The sequence below is a fragment of the Neodiprion virginianus genome, chromosome 5 (genome assembly GCF_021901495.1).
Source record: "Neodiprion virginianus isolate iyNeoVirg1 chromosome 5, iyNeoVirg1.1, whole genome shotgun sequence".
In the NCBI taxonomy this organism is placed as follows: domain Eukaryota; kingdom Metazoa; phylum Arthropoda; class Insecta; order Hymenoptera; family Diprionidae; genus Neodiprion; species Neodiprion virginianus.
The window spans coordinates 27,008,456-27,035,225 of NC_060881.1; the positions used below are offsets into that span (position 1 = coordinate 27,008,456).

Consider the following 26,770-nt stretch of genomic DNA (forward strand, 5'->3'; position numbering starts at 1 on the left):
GAATTGAAACCCCGTTTAACACCTGCGCTTATACTCGCCTCGATTCATGGTGCTGGGGAAAAAAGCAAGGTGAGACAATTACGCGAGGCGACGGTCAACTAAACGCACCGATGTATCGGACCCGGCTCTAGGATCTGTGAAACACGCGGCGATAAATGCGACAGATAAAGGTTGAGCCTCTCTATCATTATTTCGTTAGGTAGTATTTTTTACCGCTTATAATTCCTGCTCTTTTTTCCTCCCCACGTCTTTTCCACCTTTTTTTCCACCCCTCTTTCTCCGTACAAGTTCTTTCGTGACGAGGCGAAACTGCGATACGACACCCTGCGGACGTACTCCTGAATTCTTAATTTTTATCACCTTCATGCTGAACGCCTGCGGAACCTGAGCAAAATTTTGTTGTTATTTATCCGTATTTTTTCTTTTTTTTTTTTTTCTTCGTTGTTTGTTTATGTCTCTTGCCTCCGTTCCGTTTTTTGCCTGCGACAATCTTGATGAGGTAAGGAAGATTAAATCTCGTCGTTATACGCCCAAACTACCTGCAGCTATATTGAATACCAGATTAGCTGCGCGGGGAGGAATTATTCCCTTATAGAACCGGACAGCTGCGCAAAATGCAGATTTTGCACGCGATCTCAAATCTCGCCGATTTTCCCGCTAGATAAGTAGAGTGAAAGAAAAAAACGTCGAAAAGTTGTTACTGCACTGAGAACAATGTCCAATTTTGGTTATTGCGGTACACAGTAGTCGATTGACTTCGTTTTTTTTTACCGTTAACGATAAAATAAATAAGTATTCCGGGTTTTAAGATGTGAACCAATCTTTCAACTATTATAGAAAAACACAAGCAGCTCTGGACTGGCAATGAGCCAGCCCTCGAATGTCCCGTTCACACACTGCAGGTTCCAAGTTCATAGAGAAAAAAAAAAAATAATATCCAATTCGAACTTCGAACCACAAATTCAAATTCGTGATTAACGATTTTAAGGCCTTCAGATTGACCATATTACATGAAAATATGACGACTTTTTGTATGTTAAAACACTATAGAGGATCCATCGTTACAAATTTTAGAAGTCTGACCTTGGATTCGTTATCGGTGACTCAAAAAACCTCCGCCAACCAATTTTCAACAAAATCAGAATGTTTTTAGATTTTTATCCAGCATATTAGATCGCCGTTTTATATTCGTCATTAGCGACCCAAAAAACCTGACGGTACCAATTTTCATTCAAATCCATTCATCGCCTCTCAAGACATCGTCATTCTCATTTTATTTTTTGAAATTTTGTTATGTAAAAACTTGAAAAAATGGCAAACCGATCAAAGCCAAAATCTAATCTAAACACACAGATGTCCGTTTGAAAATGATCGGAGGTGATTCTCTAAACTTCGAAATCCGGAGATCTATTGAAAAGTCTATTTTTCACTTTCGGTGTGATTACGATAACTTTCTTTTGTTTCTGAAAAAAAATGTGACATTAATTTTTTAGTACATGGTCACGCGTACAAAGAACATGTGACGTGTGCAAAAATAAAAAAAAAAAAAAACATGTACAAAGAACGAGTTCATCAAAATATCTTCACTACCGATACGCATCTGAAAAAAGGAATACCTGGTTGGATGATGGGAAAAAAAAAAAAAAGAACCTCGTGGAGAGAGCGAGGCCGTTGTAATTCCGTGGATTTATCGTAAACACGGAGAACAGTTCTAAAATTTGTCTCTAATACCGGGTAAAAAAGGGAATAGGCAGTAAAAACCTATGGGTATATTCGAGTGGAAGAATTATCGAGAGAGAAACAGAGAAAGAGAAGAAAGAGGGTCGAGTGTTGAGCAAGTCCTCCCCCCTCCTCATTCTCTTCATCCTCCTATTTCTTATTCCTCGGCTCGGGCTTCTTATTTTTCAAGCAGTCGTAAATTAGGAGTTTAAACGAAATAGGTTCCAAGGCGTACAGATCCAGGAGTAGGTAGTTCGGTTAGTTCGTAGTTGTCGACGGGGAGGCTCTCCTCGGTGGTGAATATGTTTTAATGTACTTGTTAATAGGCAGTCTTAATCCCCCCGTAGTAGTTCGCTTGGATTATGGAAGATGTATGCTGATGGAATCTTGGTTTATAGTGGTTCAGTCCGTTGATGAACACCATTTATATTAGCATTGTGGTACGGCCGGGGTTGGATGCCATGCCACGCGATGCAGGTCTGCGCAATGGCTTCAGCACACCGCGAGTTATTACGGGAATGTAATTAATTTCCTCGACAACAAGGAGTCGGAAGTTGAGCCGCGACTAACGTTGGTGAACCGCGTACGCACGGGAGCCAGAAAACCTGCGTAAAACATCCAGTCTGGTACGAAATATCCGCGGCTTGTTAATCCCCGAGGGTAACAACACATCGATGGCCACTTTCCCGCCTCTGTCACGTATAATTTTTACTTTTCTGCTGACTCTTTGCCTCCCGCGGCTAATCAAGTTACGCCCCGGGACTCGGAGGAGCTCCTCATACTCGAGTGCACGGCTAATCCGTTCACAGATAATTAATTAAGGCCTTGATTACGAGAGTCGTCGCGGTTCCTCTCTCTCCTCCGTCTTTTATTCCTCGTGGCGAGGGTGACGGGTGATGTGAAAAAAAGAAAAAATAAAATAAATAAATAAAGAAACAAAATGACAATGACAATAAACCACCGTCGGATATCACGGTGCGTTTCTACTCTGTCTGCAGTTTCATGCAACTGTTGCGACTCTCGTCTAGCCTTTGCGTATAAAGGGGCGAAGTGGAGTACAGTGGAGTGGAGTGGAGTGGAGTGGAGTGGAGTGGAGTGGCGGTGAACACCAGCTGCGATTTACACACGATGTAATCTAGCCGCTGGACGCGCTATTACGCAACAAATTGTTAAGCTGATGATTTGGCTTTATCACTACCGGCCGCGATTCCAATCTTTCTGGTTATTTTCGAACAGCTAATGGCCGCTTGACACACACCTCGTCTACCTGTCCAGGTGGCCGGGCACCTTCCCTTCTGCGTCAAGTAGCTATTCATTTGTCAACCACCCGAGTTCACCATCCCAGGTAGGTAGGTAGGTACGTTACGGAGTCGTATTCTCGGTCCCTACTTCCAACCCTTTTCGAAAGCGGCCGCTTCTCCTTTTTACGAGATGAAAAATTGGTCCGTATAATTTTCAGCGGACGTGACGAGTTTGCTGCGGAGTATGGAACATTTTAAAAACGATGCGAGGACGACGGGAAGCGATGATAACGATATGACAATAAAGAGGAGGAAAAAGGTGATACGGAGGAACGGGTAGGGGTGAAAACAATACGAGGGAAAAAATGAAACAAAAATAAGAGTGAAATATACGATCAACCGGCGAAAGTGATTATGAATAATTCGTCGAGCATTCACCCTCGGCACATTCGGTAAAATTCAGTTCGCGAGGAAATTAAAAAGAGTCATCTAGCGCCGGACCGCTAATGGCAGGCATCGTTCACGTCAATATGGCCCATTGCCCGTATTACCATATTACACTTAGAATCTCTCTCTCCCTCCAGGCCGCTGTCGCTGCTGCTGTGGAGTATAACGTTGGACAAGATCTTCCCTCCCGCTCCGACATTCATTCTGAACGTCACTCTGCTCGCTCACCGAGTATTGCTTATAAATACCAGCAATTACAAAACCCGAAGGGGGGCCTCTCCGTTCTGCAGAATAGAGAGTTGATTGTGTGTATGGCATTCATTGTCCGCTACCCAACCACCTACATCCACTCCCTCCGACGCTGATGGCGAAAATCGAATTTATACTTTAATTAACCCCCCTAACTCCGGCAGCCTTCGCTGGCCACTTGTCATTTTATCATACCGGAACACACTGCCAAATTTGAACAATTCGAGGGGCCGGGAATGTTTTCATCTCACAAAATGACAAGTATCAAAATGTGAAATAACCAAGACGCTGGTAAGACCGAGTTTCGAAGTATGGCCTGCGTCTGATTTCGGGACTTCGGGACTTCGAAAGACTTCGCGTGATTTCAAGCAACGTCCACGACTTCACGACTTTAGGACTTGACGTGACTTTGTGACTTCGTGACTTCAAGTGACTTCAAGTGACTTCAAGGCACATCGTTACGATTGACTTCAAGTGACATTACACTGACTTTAAGCAACTTCCAGTGATTTCGTGACTTCATGGAGCACTGTTGCTACATGACTTCAGGTGACATTACGCTGACTTCAAGTCACTTCGTAACTTCAAGGAGTTTCACGTATCTTCAAGTGACTTTAAATGACATCGCACTACTTTTCTTTACGGTGTATGTACCTGACTTCACGAGTTGTTAACCCTTCGGGTAAAACCTTTTTAACTCGTATGAAAAATAGTTGATAATCGCATCTCCGAGCAAAAATCTCATTCCATGACCACCCCTTGACCGTTACGAATAGCTGCCGATGCCGCCGAGTGGCAAAAAGTTTGCGTCATCGTTGTCGTTGTTCCAGGAAAGGTTTCGAACAGGGTGACCGGATACGTAATAAGGGTGATACATATGTCGATGAAGAGGGATGGGAGCGCGTCAAACATGAAGGTACCGCCTTGATTTCTACGACACGTTTACAGAGCGGAGTATACGCCATGTATGCAACAATGAAAAGATGCCACGTGCAGCCTCAAGACTTCCGATCAATTAACTCTAGTTTCACTGTTGAGCGGTGCAGTAGTTTCCACTCGAGAGTTTCTGGGGCCTGTTCATCACCCCCAGTCGCGTTTCCATCCCCATGAAACGAAACTGAACGATGTAAAGGAGCGAGCGCGACACGGTGCAAAAAAAAAAAAAGAAAAAGAAAAGGTTGATACTCAAGAGCGCTTCACCTCGATCGTGAAACATATTATGTAACCAGTGGCAAACCGGATGATTTGCCCGGAGGGAAGAGACGAGAGGACGCGTTGTCAAAGGAGGAAAAAACCAGGACGCGTGTTCCAATTTTCATTCACGACCAAGAACTACAAGCATGGGAAGCACTTGCCGACTTATTAACGTCCCCGGAATTGTGTTGGAATCATCGCGCAATAGATTCGGCATTCGGTCTACAGTCGGCATCGACACACGTCACGCAGCGGGACTTTAGCGTGTGGGCAGAGGGGGCTGAGTTAATAGCAGCATACGTTTCACACTGAGAGAACGGACGTGTAAACTTTACAAAATATCACGCCGGGAGGTCGGAGAAGTGGAGACAAGAAGACTCCTCTCTCTCCCTCTCTCTCTCTCTCTCTTTCTCTCTCTCTTTCTCTTCGCCTATGCCTGCGCTACGTTTTCACTGTTGGATTGGAAAATGGCGAGAAAATGATTCCGGCACGTGCCGCCGGCGCGTGTCGGATAATTAGATATTCTTTAGACCGTCCATTAGACCATCCGCAAAACTCACACTTACATTTTTCCTATCTCGATCAAGTCACGCGGCACGATTGACGGAGAAACACGGAAATCGTCGGTTGGGCTGATCAATATTAGTCTCGTGTTTCCCCCATCGTCATTCCGAACCTCACGATGCTGCAATGCTGGACATTAATTGCGATTTATCCATACGCTGAGAAAAATTTTATTTGTTACAGTAACTGGAAAAATTGAGCGAAACAGGTGTCGTTAAAAAAACTGTTTTAATATTGTTGGAATTACGAAAAACGAGGCACGCCTGACCATTTGGCGCTATTGTCGATCCTTTTTTGATTATTGCAACGCAAAATCAGTTTGTGATGTTTACTCTACTTTTTCAGTTCAATAAGGCTTTAACGTCAATTTATCCTCGCACAAGCGTAAAATTTTCGCAACAGTTACGAGAAAATATAGCAACAGTGATCGTAATGAGAAAGAATAGCAACGGATACCAGACTTTCCGGTAACAGCTACTGAAACTAATTTTCATTTTCTACCTGAAACTATATTTTCCGATTGCGGTAAAAAATGAAAACAGTCAAGGACTGAGCGGTAACCGGAACTCAAAATTTCATCTCGACTCCTTCCACATTTCGAGAGCACTTGTGTAATTTTTCACACCGAACGGTCACCCGATTCTCGATTCTTCCAAAACCACGAATCCAAGGACCTCGACCTGCGCTCGTTGAAATTCCGATGCGATTCCAAGTGCGAGGGTGTAATCCCGCAGTGTTCCCTGCTTCGCCCCGAACGTGATTAAAAACAATTACCCATTTCTGCGCCCCGTTCGGTACGCCCCTTTCTTGTAATGAGTATGAGAAAAAATCGCGAAACATCCGGAGGTCCTGCGGGTAATAGTTTAACCCCGGAGGGAGATGATCCCTGCGCGTCATTGCCGAGCGGCCCTGACATTTGTATGAAAATATTCGTCGGGACATCCTTCTCATCGTGCTGGCTCGATCGTTTCACGCCGGAAGCGGGTCTGGAATCCGCTTGACAAAACCGCGGCGAAATTATTCGAGGGAGAAGTTTTCCAAACAAATATGTCTGACCGTTGAGGCTGCCGACGGTTTTGAATTTCCCTCTCTAAAAGCCACCTCGACGTCTCGATAACTCGAGAGAATTAATTCCGAACAATCAGGGCTTAGAATTACAACCGGAGGGTTGCCTTAGTTTCGCGGCCTGCAATATTAATAATCGTAAGGTTAAAAGTATAATGCCGATATTTCATCACGGGCGATGTAACCTTTTGTTATCAAGATATTTATCCCTTGTATCTGTCTTCGTTTTAATTCATCTTGAAAATAATTGGTAGAGTTGTATTATAACAAGGAGTTTCGGTTACACGGCTGCGCGCCTTATACTTTAATAATTATACACGGAACGAGAAATTTCCCTACAGATGGAAGTTTTCGCCTTGCAGGTTGTATAACGTAATTACATACTTATATACATACTTTGGTCTATATATATATTCTATATATATATATATTCGGCACTTTGCCGGCATATAATTGGTATTTCCAGACACACTAATTACTATGCATAAGGGCTGCGCGCGCCGGTGAATTAAAACGGGGTAAATATTTCTTTGATTAAAAATTTCCACCGGGCATATTCGGCGGCGTCAGGGCGGCTCGGAAAATGCCAAAATTACGAACCCCGTTCCCCGTTTGTAATTCCGGCATTTGCACATCGTACGCGAAAATATCCACGGAAAATGCGTATAACGCGACAAGTATAACACTGCCTGGACAAAACATTTGCCAAATTCTAGTCGAGCGTCGTTCTCGGCGAAAGGGTTGACTTCTATCTTTTTTCTTCGTGTTTTGTTTTTTTTGTTTTTTAACGGGGGGGGTTGTTTAAAAGCGTTTAACGCTTAATGCGTGCCGAATGCTCGCGGGCAAAGTGCTTCTTTATCTACATCTTTGCGGGGTTGTTCGATCGTTCGTCGTGGTCAAACCTCGAGGTCCGGACCTACGCAGAAGGCAAAATCCCACTGCGTTTAGACGAGCGACATTTTTATTAAGGACGTACCGAACGTAAAGTCTGGACGATAAAGTGCCGGGATGGAAAAAAAATTCGAAACAAAGCTGATCAAATTGAATTTGGTTGTAGGAATGTCTTTTTAACGCAGGCAAGTTACGGTAACTGTTAATTTGAAAATTCAGTAGTTCGTTGTTCTAACAAAGATGAACAACCTCGGAAAGTCTGTATTGTTGTACGATTTTCATAATGATAGAACTACGGTTAACCGAAGAGTATGTATAAATACGAGATGCGTCAATTGTTCATATCCTGCAATAATTTTACCGATATCAATTAATATTTCACTTACTGATTTGAACATTTACGAACAATATCAAGTTTAAATAATTGAAATCTCTAGTCAAATGACGATTAATATCAGACTTCTGAGATCTAATCGTTCGGAAACAGTTGCATATAATTGAAATTTTTCGATCATTATAATTCGCGATTGTTCAATTGATTAAATTAAATTTCTCTAGTTTTGTTCAAGCCCCGCGTTTTTCGACTACAATGGTAGTTAGAACGGCGACGCTTTGGTGTCACGATAAAAAACAATTACACGAGAATAACGATAATATACTTAACTTGACGCCGACGAGAATCCATAAACAACTGTTTTTCGCTCTTTCCGTTCCCGCACTAGGTTGTTATTTGTGTTTTTTTCTTTTTTGCTTGTTTGTTTTTTATCCTCCTTTTTCTTTTACTCTTCTACCTCTTCCTCTACTTCTGCTTTCCAGTTTCGTAGACAGAGAGGGAAATGTCTGTTACAACCGGCTAGCACGAAACTATAAGTTGAGTTATGGACAGTGGCCGAGTCCGATAGGCGTGTCTCGAGACATTCGCTCCTCTGCACCCTTTGCTAAATCGCAGAATTAATCTTACCCGTATAGTATAACCGAGTATAATATAAACACACACACGCACGCAGTCGCACTTGTTTAGGTGCCGCATGTTTTATTTATGGACAAAGATGAACACGCGCATATAATTCAATCTCTAAGATCTGGAAAGCCGATTAAAGTATTGTCGTCGTACACTTACAACGCAGCGATACAATACGGGTTGTTGTACACACATTCTCTTCCTCTATCTCTCTCACTCTATACGTATATAACATGCCATTAAGTAAAGATTATTTTTCTTTACCTCGTTGCATTACTCCTCGGGTTTCTTCAAAGTAAAAAAATTCTATAAGGAGCCTAGCTACACGTTGCGTACGATGGTTCCTCGAGGAGAAGGAAGCGAATCCTGTCGTAAATTCTACCTATACCCAAACCCTGCAGGGTTTTCTTAAATACGAAAGAGGGACGCGAGGCAGCCGCAGCGAATCATAATACCGACTCTTAATGAAAATAAATTTCTAACGTTGTAACCGTAGATTTTATATTAATACTACAGGTTTTGCAGTTTACATTCGTAAGAAGAGGAATTGAAAATTTTTTTTTTTTACTAAATTCAACAAACTTTGCAATAACGTTAAATAATTATTGGCGAACATTTAACTACGACTACCGAGCATTAGGCTGGTGGACATGACCGTGATGCACGTACGAGGTATAATGCTGACCGCTAAATGGCCTCCGCGTATCAAAATCCCCTAGGGTATAGATCAAACGTGTCGAGATCATAGAGAATATCGTATAAGTTTGTCGTCGTTTGCCCAGCCGACGATATGAATCGCTGTAGGTTTCAAGCGTCGCCCTGTTACATCATATGGTACCTTCCCACTCCAGAACGGAACGTGAATAACACAGCACTTGCCGAACGCCGCGGGCAGAGAGATGGATAGAAAGAGAGAGAGAGAGAGGGAGAGAGAGAGAGAGACAGGCGGAGGTTGAAGAGAAATCTTTTGACAAAGGACGAATTGGATCCAGTACGACCTCCGAATGGCAAATATGTGGGTTAATTTACCGTGTAAATACGATAAGAGCGAAGAGTAGGTAGAAGAAAGAGGATTAAGGGAGGGGGAGGGAAAAAAACGTGGCGGTAAAGAGAAAAACATATAATATACGTGTATAATGTATACGATGTTGTAAATGTACGCGGGCTGTGAATATTACAAATCGTTTGAAAATTCGAATAAAGTGGTCGACGAGGATCGCACGCGGTGAATATGCCGGAAGAAGGTTCGGCGTGTCTGCCTAGGAGGAATGATGAAAAAAGGAGAGAAGGGAGAGGAGGAGAGGAAGAAGAAAAAAAAGATTGATACTCGCACGTCTGTAGGGGGAGTGCGTGCGGGGGCATCTGACTTGCAAAAATTTCGAAATAGAAACGCGAAACAATATTTCTGAAAAATGCAAATCATCCCTTGGATGTGTGTATACGGATCTAACGGATGAGTTGTCTGAAATAAATTGAGACGGATGCGGGATGGAAATGACATTCAAATTGTGGACGTAGCAAAATGACAAAAATATACATACGATACACACACCCTTCATTCGTACATCGCCGCGCGTAATTGCCTGATATTCAGATCTCGCCTTTCTACATTCAATTTCAACCCGAGCCGGAGAAATCGAGGAGTCGAAAAATGAGAAAAAGAAAAGAAAAGCAAAACAAGAGCGGAACACGTGTAATCTACCCCATTTCTCTTTGTACGCATAAGAGGGCAAAATCACGTTTCACCGTGACGATATGAAATTGGAACAATTATAGTCCGTAGGCGAATGAGGACACAATGTGTACACGGTGTCGCTGACTGACTACCGGTCAGTTTCCCATGAAAAGCGCGTGATTCCTTGTTAAACAGGAAACATAGGGAAAAGGGTCAGAATTTCGTGTGATACACACGCTCTTCAGCCTAACAATTAGAACAATGCTAAGCAGCGTGTGACAACCGTCTTCTTGACCATCTCTCGGGGTTTGTTGGATTCAAGCTGCGTCCAGTGGTCAGCTGCGGATCGACGATGGTCAGCCCTGTTTGTGCTTGCGATAGGGAGGAGAGGCCCTAAACCTCGACGTTAGGAAGAGCAGCCATTAACCGATGCATCACGCCCTCGTGCACCTCGTAGCCGAACGATTGTTAGGTGCGTGCATCATCGCGGTCAGTCCGTGTTTCAGGGCGCGTGATGAAAACGGTGTGAAACGAATGAAGCTGATCGTCCGACACGTGCTCACTGTCAATCTTCGTTAGAACGGAGCTTGTTTGGTTCCGAGGCAGAAGTATCGAAACAGATTCCCAGACAGGCGAAACGGAAGCAGGCTAGGAGAGGAAAAGAACGAGAGAGGGATTCGTGAAATTTCGGAAGGACGAGACTGCCGGTGACTATGAATTATTCAAAAAGAGGTTCGAAACGTTGCGTTCAAATACGAGATTGACAATCGAGAGAATACGGGAAAGAAGGAGGAATAAAAAAAAAAAAAAAAGCAGGACGGAGAAAGAAAAAGAGGAGGGAAAGATTTCTGCTGGCGGAAGAGACGCGAACGGTATGAGCAGTCTTCGATATATGCGAAAGGACGCGAGGAATATATTTATCATCGTATCATATCCCTCAAGGAAAATCAAATGGGGTTTTAAATTCCGTCAACGATGACATGTGGGACGAAATTGACCGTCGGCTAGGAGGTTTTACGTGCCGGGATGAAAATAGGGGTGGAATCGCCCCCGAAGAGTATCGGCTTACCCCAATTTCGCCCCCAATCATTCCGAAACCTAAAACCCGTCGACGTCTCTTCGTTTTCTTCTTCTTCTTCTTCTTCGTCTCTCTCGTTCGACCTTTTCTTTTTTTTTTTTTCCACGACACTGATATTGATACGGTACAGAAAGTAAAGACCCACTGTGTCCTGCGCGCATTTGACGTATGAATACCGCGACCGAGGTTCGCCTGCCGAAGATAGGTCGACGTATAAAACCGTCTGACAAATCGATACACGTCAGTATTCTCGATGTTCAATTTTTCACCCGGTATCGACATCGCAACGCGGAAACAACGGAAACTCGAAAACATTTTTCAACCATCGGTACGGAACGCGAACAGAAAGAGAGACCTCTGCGATTTTTATTTACCCTCTGGTTTTCTTTTTTGGTTTTTTCTTTTTTTTTTTTTTTTTCTTCTCGTCACTGTACAACGCTGCCAAGAGACTTTGCGGTTTATAGATGGAAAACCGGGTGAAGAGAGTGGTGGATGAGAAAGAGTTAAAAAAAAAAATAAATAAAAATCGTCCGAGTACGAGTGAGGCGAAATGTTGGAGAAATGCTCGGATTTGCATCGATTCCATCGCATGGTTGGACATGGACGCTCAGGTGGTATAGGTATAACAACCCGTCAGCCTTGTACAAGCTGCAATAATTCCGCGACGCAAATATGCGGCAGGAAATGTAAATTAGCCGCGGTGCGGCCAGGTAATCACGTCTCGGTGATAAAAAGGTGATAAATTACACGAGTGCGCGAATTGCGATAGTTATCAGCGTTATTCAGCCAAGCCACCCCCGCCGCCTCCGTCGCGACGCCGGCTGCCACCCGTGGAAAATGCTAACTCGGTCCGAACCCCGTCGTCCTTACAAGTCGGTACTGCGTATCGCCAGGATCCGTTCCATAGATCCTCGCACACACCTCCGAGTCACGGGACTGCGAAAAGAAACTCAAATTCTTTCATCCCCCTCCTATTTCCCGTCCATCCACCCCGATTTGCGGTTAAAGATAAAGCGTCACTCGTTCTAGGCGGCCAAGAATACCCCTTAAAGAGTGAGAAATTTAAACATACCCAACCACCAGAAAGGGGTAAAACACCTCTGAAAATACTGCAGGAATTACTGCCTGACATGTTATTAGGCATTTACCCCCCTCTTGTCGTATTTTTCTTACCCTTATCTGTGAGTTATTCGATGTTGTAATTATAATACTGTGTGCGAAACGTAAATGTATACGGTACCCTGCGAGATTGAACACAAGAGGTAAAAACCTGTAAAAATAAAAGTACGTTGTTGGTTCAATCGTGAGAAAAGCACATCGACGCAGAAGCTATGAATAACGTCAGGTATTTGACACGCGGATGCAATTATTACAACCCTTCGTTTTTCTTTTCTTTTCGATTCGTAATAGGGTGATCTCAGTGGGTGACGAAAGAAAATGATACATCGGACCTCCCGTTACTACGATAATCAACTTTCAATTTCCAAGCTCAAACGGAAGTGACCAGCTATTGTTAGTGTGTGAATCGAGACATCATTCATCTTATGATTCTATCAAGAAAATTCAATGTATCTTCCGGCGGATATTCGCGATCAAGTCGTAATAACAAGTCGCAGTAACATCTCATCCCAACGGAGCCCAACTTCCCTGGTGATAAAACGTACATAACATGTATAGACTTTAGTATTTTCCTCAAGAATGTAGCGAATCGAATGTAAATACGTAAACAATATTGAAATGAAGTCAAAATCTATATGTAATTTAGCATTGCTGTACATAATTTTGCTTGATTCTGGTGAAACTGCACAATTGTTCGTGATTTGATCGAAATAGTAGAGTACAAATAACTGTATACGTTCCAAATCCAGATACCGCTATCGTTGTAAAATTTGTACAGGAAAAAAATGATCTCTCCCGTCCCTCGACTTTAGGTGAGACTCTGAACAATTCTGAAACACGTAAGTGATTGATCGTTGCAACGAGTCATCCGATCCCCGATTCTCTCCCACGGCTCCGAGTTAAACTAATTCACTCTCACTCTCACCTGATTCTCTCACATTATTTTATTTCTCCGCACTCCGGGGTAGCAGATCACCACCGTCCGTTCACACACCTAGTCCAACACGTAAGTGCGTGTGCGAACGCAACGCCGCGTAGCATCGTCGAGGGGTTGCACAGGCATAACTACCGCATAGACACTTGCTGTGCTAGGGGAAAGATGGCTCAGGTACGAACCCACCTCGTAGCGATGAAATTGGTAGTTAATGAGCGGCTGTTAGGTGCTGGTCACATCGGTGCCGGACTCCAAACCGTAACGGTGGCTAGCACGCCATCCTGAGGGAGGGAGGGAGGGAGGGAGGGAGGACGCGAGTAACCCGCGATCGGAGTCCCCATCGTGAGAGCATCTCTCCTGATCCTGAAAAGGAGGGATCCCACCCACCCTCGACACCCCCGCGTTCTACCTCGCGTGGACACGTGACTGGTTTATGTATGGAGGAAGGGAGAGAATGAGGAAGAAGGGCTGCGCGATCATCGGAGGGGTAAATATTGTCGGACTCTCACCCACGCGCGTTTTAACGACGATCAACGTTCGCCTCGATTTATGCTTTGCGCTCGCAACGTAGGTCAGCTCATCGAGCATCATGCTACACCACCGAGATAATGAATATTACACGTATTATAAACACATTGGCCAGGAAGTTCTCTCAACGCCACGAGAGGGTTTCGTACCTGCAAGTACTTTCCTGGTTCTAGGTGTACAAATTGTCTCGTTATTCGCGTGCGAAGTAAAGTTGACTAAGTGAAAGCCAGACCAATTTCTGAGTATTCACATTTCATGGTAGACCGAGAATGAACGGAGGAAATTGATTGTTGGAGCGTTTCGCAAGTACTTCGTTACTTCTATTTTTCTCACGAGAAATACAAGTCGTAACGTTCCGAAGAAATGTCCAGGTAAAACAGAGCTGAATTCAACGTTGCAGCGTTACCACAGTACGTACACGGATCGTTTGTAAAATCAAATTACCAGCTACGAGCTAAGATAACAACTGTGTTCAAAAAAGTGGAATAGACTTACCCCGAACACCTGGTCGACTATACGGAACCCCGAACGCGAGTTCGATACTCGAGAAAAGCATAGATCACCGGTTAGCAGACTTATGATCTCGCAGCACTCGCGAGTCGCTGAAAGGAGATAAAAAATAATTGTTACAGAATCATTAGCCAATGGAGGTAAACAGATATACGTATGTACGGCTATATAATACTATAAACGCAATAGGTATAATGATAGTGTTGCAAAACAAAGCGGGAGCAGTAGCAGTAGCAGTAGCAGCAGCAGCAGCAGCACCACCACCACCACCACCATTGCAAGCTGAAGCAACATGAGTTATGGTAGAGCATGGGTGTGCCGTGATATGTCAAGCAATGGGCAATAGCAAAATACGTATAGGTTAATACCTACAGCCGTCCAGGTTACACGCGGTAGTGTGGTGACGGTGTCTGGTCGAGAGAGATCTACTTCTGCGGCAGACTGATACAGATAATATAATGGGTTTATTGCTATCGATCTGCGCGCGTTACACATCTACATATATATACATGCACATAGAGACACATGCAATGCACGACCGCGGTGCAACGGACCAATCGGATGATTGGCCGTAAATTTAAACGTTATATATCATTACCGGACTTTTAATCCGACTCATTTTATTCTCGTCTAGTGCGGTGGGTTACGATGACGAGGGAGGGACGGACACAGCGGGCCAAATCGAAACTCGTACCACTGGATGGAATGTTTATTTCGTGATTTTGGTGAGCAGGGTTTCCCTCCCATGTTATTTATTAATTTTGTTTTTTTTTTCGTTTATGGCCACCTACATACGGTATTAGCTTGTGAATTTTTTTTATCGTCCGTTAGATTTCAAGTCAACCGTGCGCGTCAAGCGTGGAATAGTTAATTATTTATAATTACAACCTACCTCGCGATCTGAATTGTACATATGCATATATACGACGATAAAATTTTAAACATACATGTATAACCTGCAGACAGCCGTAGTAACGTATGAAGGTTTAATAATTAACGGGTACATAAGTACAATTTACATCAGGTGTCGGTATCCACACGATCCGCGTTTTTATACACACCGTTCGTGGAATGTACGTGATTACGGTATTCTGCGTACGTCATATAATGTACCGACGAACCCACGGTGACGGACACTAGTTTCATTAGCAGTTAAATTCGTGCTGATGCAGGAGTATATTGGCCTTGGAATCGATTTAATAATTACATAGCCAGAAAACCGAGGCGGCTAGTACGCGGCGCAATGCGTACATCTGGAAGCGTGGGCTCAGACACCACGGTCGAGGGTAATTAAGAAAGGGATTAATTACGATACGGGTCACGCGACCGCTCGGCGAAGTCCTGCGACAACGCAGGTGAAATAGACAAAAGAAAATCACCCCCGTATAGACACAGGTTACATTATGTGGACTGAACTCGTTGAATTTTCACCCCTAAAGTGCTGAGGAAATACTCAAATTAGATTCGAATCTAAACGCCCCAATGCCTAAAAGCGCATTTCCTTCACCCCGGGTGGCCCGACCCGCTGCGCGATCACCACAACTTCATTATTAACATCTTTCTCGATTTTTATCGTACCGGCAATGTCACGAAATGTCACTATTTTCACCCCAGTTCTCAGGGAGCGCAATTTGTGCGTTCATTTATCACCAATGATCCCGTCTACGTTTACTTTAGACCACAATCGGTAATGCCTTTGATACTTCTGTACCGGGATCTTTTCCAATTTTCGTTGATGTTTACACGCGTGCCAAGGTTCAATTCGGTATTTCATAAACTCGATTACGACGCGAGGACTCCAATTTTCATCTAATAACCATTCGACGAAAGTACCTAACGCATATTTTGTCTGAAATCTCATCAAATTCTTTATCCGCAAAAATCACCGGCATCGATCCAAACGTTCGGACGATTACCACTGCTATTATTTATTTATCTTCAGCTGAGGGTAGGACGAGTTTAAATAATGGTCTCCCGAGCGTCGTCAGTTTATAAAACCGTGTTTCCCATCGTACCCACGTCTGTACGTATCCTACCATAATATACGTGGGGATTCGAGCGTCAGCGGTTCGTCGAACCGGAAACTCATACATCAGATTATTTCAATATACGTTCTGCTCAATTTCACCGATTTTATAACACCTTTGTACCGGTACAAAATCGCTTCCAAAGTATCGTCCCGCGAAAGATCATTAGCGTTAGTGTCAAACACCGCTATTGTCGCCGAATTTATTACACCTAGGCTACCTGAGGCTTCCGGCTGCATCGACAGTTCGCCGTTTTGTAACAGACGTAGACACACACCCGACAAACCCATCCCATGATACCCCTCTATTGTAATTGAATCAACGTACAATGAATGATTCACTCTATAAAAGGCACGAGACCCAGGAGAAGCAATGCTTTCATATCACATACCTGGAGGACGTACGAGTATCGATGTATACACGTCCCGTCCACAAGCGATGAAAACAGAGAAAAACCAGAGGTTCGGAAGACTCCAGTGATCGCGGCATGAGTTACTCCCTAGCCGATTGGGTGTTCGTCATGGTTGTTATTTCCATAGGTGCACGTATACGTGTGCCGGAATTAAGAGAGCGTGTGAACCTTGGCGATCGGTGAGTCCAAAGACATCGTTCTAGGCGAAGGGTTACTGTTTGTTCAAGCATCGCGCGGTAGGTACTAGTTTTATCTGAATAACGGTGACTCATAAAGATCAGAGCAGTCGGGCGCGCGTCGCCTGGTCCCCTTTCCCCGTTGCCGCCCTCTCGGCATCGCATCGCCAGTATTTCTTTTACGACGAGAATCGAGGTTCCGCCGGTCTCGACGTACACGGCTAACCGACGTGCTGGGTGGTGTGCTGCAAGTTACACTCGTGTACGTACACGCATGGCCCAGTGTACCCAGTGGTGATGTTCACCCGAGGGCCGAGTCACACTGGGATTTCTGAAGGGGAACGACGCGACGCAAAGCGACGCGACGCTAGGCACGCGGAGTACTTCAATGTGTACTTAGCGGCAGGGAACACACTCGAACGTGGCGCATGTTGGGACAGAGATTATGTCGTCCAAGAAGTCTATAGTTAGTTAGGGGCCGTATTCTTTAATGCCCGTTGCCGGCAGAGGATACCGAAGAAGAAAGAGGCCGAAACTGATGCCTACGCGTTTCAGCATTTGAAACGCCGAATTATTGTGTCCCTGACAATTAGAAATTAATACCATTCAGGGCATCAGAGGCCCAGGACACAAGACCCTCGACAAACACGCTGTGGATCCACCTTCTAAAATAACTAACTGTTATCCTTAGGGATTAGGAATCCATCAATGTCCACTCAACTCGAACCACGCACGACTACGTGATGCGGCGGTAGCCGACAACCGCCGGTTTGAATTCCGGAGACATACGTTTTACACGTGTCCACGACGAGGACAACCCACCACCACCGTCGAATTGTTCAGCATTTTACACAGGTTTTCTCAAAAGGTCCGATTCTTTTCCACAAGACCTACGATTGCAACCATGTAATTATACCGAGCTCGCAAATAATATCTATTCGGAATTCCGCATGCATGAGTCTTTCGTGAAGAAAGAAGTGCGTTCCAATTTTTCACAATTCACTCGTACCAGTGTGGGGTCTGTTATCATCGGTGTCCTGAATATTCTGAGTATTGTTAGTCCACGTTTCTAAAAAGTCTTGACAATAAGCAGCTGCTGAGGGTATCGTTTCTTATCTGACGGTGGTCAGGATCTTATCAGTCGCCAGGCAGTCTGGAGTAAATCGACGACGAAGTTGAACTGGTTCTTTACTAACTCGAGGCCGTCCCCTTTCCTGAACGTTGCTTTTTCTCTTTACGACAGAGGCATAGAGAAGCGTGTGAGGTTATCTCCAAGTTCTCGTCAGCAATTAACGTCGATCGAACGTGACGTTGGAAGTATATTGTACAGAACGTAAATGTACCCTGAACTTTGAGGATCTCACACATGGCCTTTCGACGGTCCGTCTATTCCCTGTGGACTTTTTTTTCACCCTCCCCATTCCGAAGCCGTTACCACTGTTGCACTGGATTTCCCGGTGGTTTATGGTTTTATAATATGAAAAGTTGACCAGGGGTCAGACGGAAAGACGGACACGCGTCGCAGCACATGGCCCATAGCCTCGCTCCACGTTCAGGACGTTTTAGAACGTGGTATATCAGCTGCCGGTATGTGCCGCCGCTTCTGCCCATCGTCAAAAAGGTAATGAGCCGTTACCCCGGCAAAAACGGTAGCCCCCAATAAAATCCATATCAAGATTTAGGGGCTGCATTTTTCACCGACCAGGACCGCAGAGCTCCTGGATTTTTATCGAGAGGAGGGTTTCGTCGGTGTGCGTCGGTTCTTAGACCGTTGAAGAGGAGGTGGTGGTGGTGGTAGTGGTGGAGCTGGTGGTCGGTGCTGTAGTTCACCGGCTCTTTAAGAGGATCTCTTTTATATATAAAGAGCCGAGAGAGTGAGACTCGCAGCCGCAACACCGTCTGAAGTGTCGGTGCTTTAGAAAACGGTCTCAAACTATAAGCCAACGAGTGCAGAAAACGGCGCTTGGTATATAAGAATCGAGAAGCGAAGCTTTTAATGACCAGCATATTTTGCCAACACGAACTCGCTCGCCGCATGACCGCTTGATGAGGATGCAGAGGATACTCTCGTATCGCAACGTTTTCGCGTTACACTTACACGAGAGAAACCACTCAGCATTGAAGAAGAGAAAAGGGAGATGTATATAGATAGAGAACTCGGCGAGGAATGAACACTGCACTCCGCGCTCAATGCTCCACACTGCACACTCCAACCTCGGGGGATCAAGACGTACGTACAACATACGGGTTCGCTTTAGCAGTGTTTTGTACCCGCACGAGGGCGGATTCCCCGAAGTAGCTGTAGAGAGAGCGAGAGAGAGAGCGGATAGAGTTAGAGAGAAAGAGATGAGGAAAAGAGGCCTCCAGAAAGGGAGTGAGTGCTTACTTGTGCAGCATGCCTGCATACACTCGAGGCTTGCAAAAGCACCTGTTGAACCCGAGGTTTTACTATTTCTCCAGCAACCAACCGCATGCTCATTTACCGATTAACTCTTTCCTCGTTTCCTCAATCTCATTTTAAGCGGTCTCTCATTCTCGAGCGTCTCAAGGGGACCAGGAACCCTTGATGTTTTCAAACTTCCGATCTCAGGCTGCTTCCGCAAGCATTTTCTTGACGGTACATTCAGAGCGAACAATTAGTCAGGCTGACGAAACGGTGGAGAATATTTTTATCGAGGCAAAAGGAGGTTCGACTGAAACACGAAGGCACGAGAAGCAGTCATCCGTTTATGTAAGTGGCACAACACGCGCGAAGTGTGTACCAACCCCATTAAAATAACGGAATACAAGCTGACAATGAGAGATAGAAGAAGGTGGTACTCGTCCTGGGGATACGTGTGTACAGCAGTGAAAAACAGACCCAGACCCCTAGCAAAGCGAACCTTGATTATTTATAATGGACGTTTGAGGCACCTGCTAAACGACGTTCCCATGCGACTCGAAATAGCCCGGTGAAGGGTTACTCTGATAAAAAACCTCCCAGGCGGTGGGTGACGGCGAAGAGTCACTGCAGTTGGGTGTCGCACAAGGTGGTAGTGGCGTGGTGCCTGCTGCTGTTGCTGCTGCTGCTGCAGTTATGGTCTCGCGGTCTAAATATAGGAAGGCACCCATAGCTGGTAAAAAGTAAAACCACCGAACGGAAATAGATGCAAAGACACATCTCCCACGATGCGGCGTGCATGCAAGAACGGGAGACGTATTCCACGTGTGTAATAATACCTCAGCACCGCGACCGATCACGAGAAGAGAGCACCTAAATCTGACTCTCCAGTTATGCCCGAGAATTAATGCGCAATAGGCGAACGAGAGGGAGAAGAAAGAAATTGTATTTCAGATGATGTTTTACACGGTGGAAATAGACGTCAGGGTTGCCATTCCGGTTAATGACACTTGAATCAAGGCCCCATTCTTCAGTGCAGCTACTCGACAAGATTAGACTGTCACAATCTTTTCCAGGTTTTGGTTACCAGGGGTAGAAATAGGAGAACCAGAGAGGTTGGGGACTGAGTGACCGTATCCACTCGACATAAAAATAATCCCGAGGTCCCTTCGGCATTTCGGGATGCCCTGTCGTGCGTAAGCCACCCCCTTATCTCCTCCCTCCCCAAACAATAGGGAAGATATTTTCTCTAATGAACCAAGATGAGAGTCACTTCAGCGCCAATTACACTTCAGAAACCTTCTGTATTTCGTACACTTGACTCTGGGCGTTTCAAAGGCGGTGAAAAAAACAGGGGAAAAGAAAAAACGAGAGAGAAAGAGCTGCAGAATCCACGTACCTACCCGACAACAAGGTCACTCGACAATCCATGTCAACTACTTCGACGAGCCTTGTTACACGCGGACACAACTATTCTCATGAAAATGCGCAGCAGAATAACGTGTAGGAGGAAAAATGGAAGCATGGCAGGAAAAGAGTCCTTCGTACATCATATGGAAGAGAGTGATAAATCGGGGATTGGTAAATTGGTAGGGAAGCGGTAGTGCTCGTCTTAATTTTGCATAGATTAGGCGGATGATAAACCAAGTGGATGTAGGGTCAGTATAACCCGTAAGCCTTGATTAACGGATTTAATTATGGGATTGTACGGGGCAAGAGGATTGCAATGGTCATTACGAGGGCCAGCCGAACCCTGCAACCCGTATCCGCCTTCCCGCCATTGTGCCAGTAAATACTTCGTGATAATACCTTCGTGGCTTGTGCAGATCAGGCTGTGTACAGTATAACACGTTACACACGTGCTGCAAGCTGTATTCTATTCCATCCCATTGTGCCGTATTGTGTGTCTATCAAGCTGGCCGTGCCTGTGTGCGTCTCGAACTCTAGGTAGGTGTATAATTTTATATGTGTACCTAGGTACGCCTGCTGCAGCCTCTGGGGAATAGGTCTTTAAATTTTCAACCCCATCTCATGGTCAGCTCCAATGAATCCATGCGGATATCCATTACATGCGAAAGATAATTAAAATGGTAATTAAAAGCAACTGGGCAGGTTAAGACCGCGACGAAGCTAAGTGCCAAAAGCAATCTATCATCTAGCCCGAACCAGGCTAGACTAACCAACGAACCACTCCGGTCACGATCTTGCACCAACTAACTCGCATGTCGCTATCGCACTACACCCGAAACCATTAGCCTCGTCTATCATTTGTTAGCATCAAGAATAACGCGCGTCAGAATTCTGCTAATACCTCGTTTCACGCTTTCGCAGAGAATTACCTACCACCGCTCGCCAATCGGAGGACGAATCAATCTGGCTTATGCAGCATCACGAGCCGTGGATTAGGCGCGAATTAAAATTCCGGAAAAGCCGGATCGAATCTTCAACCAGGGATCCAACGGGTTTCAACCCTTCGCTTCTACGTTACCGCTTTCAAGCGCGCTTTCATCACGTCGCTTACTGTAACCCATGAGATCAGGATCATTTTTTCTTCCATTTCATATCCGAATCAATTCTCGGCTGGCAACTCTAAGGAGAATCTATCCCAATTATAAATAGATGAAGTGAGATCAATTCTCGCGTCGAATCGATCGGTTAGTTTCCTTCTGCTAACCTTGAGGGGGATCTGAATTGGGTAACTGTGACGCGTTTAATGGAAGCCTAATGGGGATTCGGGACCATCTGAGTCCAAAGTTATGCAAACTTGCGGTGGTCAATGTCCGCCCAGCTTTACATACGAATTGCAGGGCCAGCCACTTCGGTCAATAGGACCTTATAAGACGGAGCTAATAAAGATGTCCAAGACCCAGAAGCATCCCCCAGGCTTCCACGGTTCGTTTAGCTCGTTGCCCTCCGCAGTCCCTCGGCTAAAGAAGATAGCGGTGCCGTTTTAACATTGGAGAAGAAGTAAGGGTGTGCATGATAAAAAGGAAAAAGCAACAAAAAAAAAAAAACTACAGAATAGATAAATAAATAGTTATAGGGATCGCGGAGAGGTGTGGAAAGTGACGTGACTCCGGGTATTGGATACTTGGGAATACATAATGATGCGAAATGGTTTCTATGACTTGCTGGTTTGGGTCGGATAATCCTACGGGACATCACCTCCTCGAAATCGAGAGCTGAGAAAGTATTGTCAGAAAGATAGCCTAATAAATTCTTAGCAGTGAAATATAGAAACAAGGACAATAGTTGTCCGTTTATTGGTTGCAAGGGTATTATTCCGAGGGGCGCGCACCCTCTGATTAAAAATTCTCGCGTGGTTAAGCCTCTGATAATGATCTTCCCTAACCCTTTCAGCCCCTCGCCCGAACTGCTGCTCCGACTGTCTTTCTCGGTATTTTACTTTTTCCTTTCACTCCTTTTTTCCTAACCCCTCACAGAGTGACATGTACGCGCTGCTTTTTACACGCCACTAATTCAAAACCGTTAGATATAATGTCATTAATTTGCTTTCTTTCACCTTCTTCTTCCACGATTGAAACAAAAGAATGGGAGGGTGGAGGGGTAATGGAGAGATTGATTTAAAAAACCGAATAGAGTAGTAATTTGATAAGCTATCGCGGGATTAAGATTAAAAGTTGTGCAATCAACTAATTTGGTTGATGAAAAATTCGTTAATTAATTAATTATCATCGTCCTTTCAACGGCGGAAAGGTTTTTAAATAAGATGGCGAAGCGCAACGAAGAGAATGGGGAGATGAGGAGATAATATCTGTCATACTTATCCGCTATTATCATTAATGAATATGCGGTTCAGAGATTAAATTTCATTCGATTGTCAATTTTAATCTCTCGCCACGGCTCCCCCTCTTATTGCGCATACTATACATATATCCGAGTGTGAAAATTGTTGCCTTCAAAGCTTTAATTATCACCGCATATAGAGAACGACCCCGAACGCTATGGAACCCCGCGAAAGCTGGTTTATGGTCACGCGGGTGACGACATGACGCCACCGTCCGCCCGTGGTGGCTTCGTATTAATTAATTTCCTTGTATCCAATTCGCAGCATTCTATTTTACACGCTCGAGAGATCACAGAAAGTATTTTCACGCCAGACCAAAGGAACCTCCTCATCCTCGACACATACACATATACGTATGCATACACACACATATATATATGTAGGTATTCTCTCACTCAAAATTATTCCACGCGGTATTCAAGCCCAGTTTTTTAATTTCAATCAAGCCCGAAGCCCTTATACTCACTGCCGCATTGTCCTGCATGAATTGATAACTGTGTACAGGAAATTGCTTTTATTTTTTATTTTTTTTTTTTTTTTTTTACGGAGTATGTCCCATCTCACTTTCGAAACGACGACCATGTTCGACATGCAGAAGCTGCAACGTTCGGGGTTCGGCTGATCCCCGTATCGAATGGAATTTTAGTGGGCCAGTTCCCGGTGTGAGAAAAGTGATAAACAATTAGCTATGTAAATATGGCTGATGTTCGACCGAGAATCGTTCATTATTTTCATACGATTTTAGGCTCGGTTTATTAGCCCTGACGCGTGGCAAACTAACGACGTGGCATCAGAGGAGGGAAGAGGAAGCGTGAAAAATTTCAATTCACTTTACGAGTTTTTGACGCTCGTTCGAAAACGATGCTGCCGCCGCGGATATTCGCAGGGCTGATTACAAAGTTGAACGATTAACATGCGGACCGAGTATAATGCGTGATCCATCAATCCACCGTGGATACCTGTGCGACTTCTGACACCGAAGTAATTCGTCGGAATGAATGAACGAACGAATGAATGGATGAATAGGTGAACGCGTTACACGGATAAGGATGAGACGAGTGTGAATTTGAATTAAACCTTAACGAACGAGGCGCCTGCATTAGGACAGACTTAAGGTTACCTACCTAGTGGTTTTGTAACAAATGACAGAAGCAAAAAGTCCTGAGCCCCCTGGTTAATTATTCAAGCTAAGGGGGGGCTGTAAGCAGATTGGTCGCACCCTAAGCCCTAAGCGTCTCTACAACAAGGGTGGTACAGATTTTAAACCACCCTAACCGCCCCGGAACGATACCTTAGAATCGGTTCTCTTACACTGCGGAATATGCTAAGCAGATCTCCAATTATCGGGACGCCTCTCCCTCCGCCTAATTTCTGCCGCGCGGCTATCGGTCCAGAGAAATTATTCGGAATAGAGGAGAAGAATTCGAAGTCGACTTTTTGTTTGTCGTTGTAGAATTTGAGAGTAGCTTTAACCAGCTCCGCAGCCACGCTGACTGCATGCTGCAACGGCAAGTCGGAAGCGAAATCCAAGTAGTGCTTTAACTGCAGAAAGCGAACATTGTCGTTAACTTTTACGAGAGCATTAAGTCGCGTACGCTTTCCGCTATCCTTCGGTTTTAACTGGACAGTATGACGTCACCGTTGAAATAACGGGAAAAATAAAAACACAAAATAAATAGATAGAGAGAAGAGGACGGAGAGAGAGAGAGGGAGGGAGGACAGAAAAGAGTTGGCCAACCGAGGCTGAGGTTTCGCGAATAGCTACCGGTGCTCGTAAAGTTCCAAGGGAATCTCTAAGGAATTCGTAAAGGAAATTGTGAAGATAAATTTTTCTCCATTCGTTGATTATACCCGGGAATATAACAAATCTTAGCAGGACGAAATTAATCCGGAAGCAGGTTCTATGTGAACTAAAATCCTCTACCTACGTGAGACTTTTTTATGTTTATTATTTTTTAATTCATTCGAAGCTCATCCCCTGGTGCAACGTGTAACGTGCGGACGGAATGATCTCTGGGAAACAAAAGCAGAGGGACGAAGGTCGGAGAATGGGATTTGACACGCGTAGCTAAAACACAAGGTACGGGTCACGTGGCAGCAGACGGTGTGTGACGTCACTTGCTGTCAGGTCACGTGCCCGTACTAGCTAGTAAAGGGTTGATACTTTGCCATCCGGCTGACGGATCGACCGGTTAAGTCTGACTGATACCCCTTTTCCATGGAAGAGATATACGTATACTTACCGCGGGGCGAGCCACCCGCTTCACTTTAATTATTCGAAAATCACGCCCCTCCAATCATTAACTACAGTTTAATGCCTTTCAAAAAGGGATTTCAAGCCCGGCACCGAACGCCATTTTTATCGTGTATATTAAAATCTCGACAATTCCTTCGCCTGCACCAAGAGATTAGATTTGGAAACTTGAAAGTGAAAGATAGAAGATTCCAAAGGTCGATACTTCGAAGAAACAGAGTGTTGAATGTAACTATGGACATAACAAAGAGAAGTACTGCGAAAGCCTTTGTGAGAGTTTAAAAAAAATGAAATTCAAAGGTAATGGGTGCGAGATGCGAGAAAAAAAAATTGTATAATAAAAAGTCAAACTTTATCGACAGATTGTACGCATGGATCGTACCTACTTTTTTCCAGTGACATGGAGCGGCGCGTTGGCACTTCTAAAACTGATGCAGTCGCGTTAACTTTGTCGAGGTTGACAATCAAGTGAATAAGAATATTCATTATTCGGTATTGATTTCCTTTTTTGGTATACGTCGGTTACGTATCGTACGAAATGCCAGAGAATGAAGGGCTTCGAGTTCCATTGTGTAGTAGCGTCGCTTTCGAAAGTTCCCTTACTCGGTGCTTGTGGCACCAGTCGAGCTTGAAGAGGGGTCAAAACATTCCCGGCATCACTACCGCGCGGATAGAGAGAGAGAGAGAGAGAAAGAGAGAGTGAGTGAGTGGTAGACTGAGCCTGTACATCGGCCACCTACAAGCAACACTGAAAAGCGAAGAGAGACGGAGGATATAAGCGAGAGTGATGGATGCCTGTGGTAATCTATGCTAACTTCCTTTGGGATTTGCCACGATTTCTCATCCTGAGCGACGAGAAGAGAAGAGACGAGTCGAGACGAGATCCCTAATTCTGACCTAACCTGACCCAGAAGTTTGGAAATCAAGTTGCAGAGAATGGAGAGGATCTGCGTGCTTCGGGATGGCGGTGGAAACCGGGTGCCTTAAGACGACGCTCTAATTAACATCGTGTCAGAAGGATTACGATCCTCCTCTCGGCAGCGGATAGATGCTAAAACACAGTAAAACCATCGGAACTTCACGGGGCACATGATCATTAGCACAGGATTCAGCATTCGCGATTTACCGTCGTTCGAAATCTCGCGGCAAATCAATTCACAGTGGCGGAGGGGGAACGGGATGGCTGAGGAAAGGGGGAAGAGTCGAAGAGAGAAATAGGGACGCGTAAGACATTACGGGAAAATAAAGTGGAGTGAGGGGGGATAAATTGAACCCAGCGGAGGAACTCACGCGGAAAGGATTATCAGCGCAGGACCCATGTGGTCGCGTTCCTTTATGGCTCGTTACCAGACCTATATTCACCGGAGGTCATAACCGATATGGATATTGTTCAAAAACTGAATTGGACTAGCTTGTCAGAATCTGCCCGTAGCTTCAGTGCTATCGAAATAATCGGATAAACTTGTAGACAAGAGTCAGTGAAATCCTGTGGCTGTACAGGTGACGATGTATCTGAACCTTTCTTTGGATCTACTGTC

General features: G+C 44.7%; 1 long non-coding RNA gene across 1 annotated transcript in view; it reads right to left on the reverse strand.

Moving 5' to 3' along the window:
- The window catches only part of LOC124305172 (uncharacterized), a 70,217-nt gene extending 55,965 nt beyond the window's left edge, over positions 1-14,252 (reverse strand). The window contains exon 1 of the long non-coding RNA XR_006908334.1: positions 14,161-14,252. This is a non-coding gene — a long non-coding RNA (uncharacterized LOC124305172). The remainder of the gene's footprint in view (positions 1-14,160) is intronic.
- Between the last annotated feature and the right edge of the window lie 12,518 nt (positions 14,253-26,770).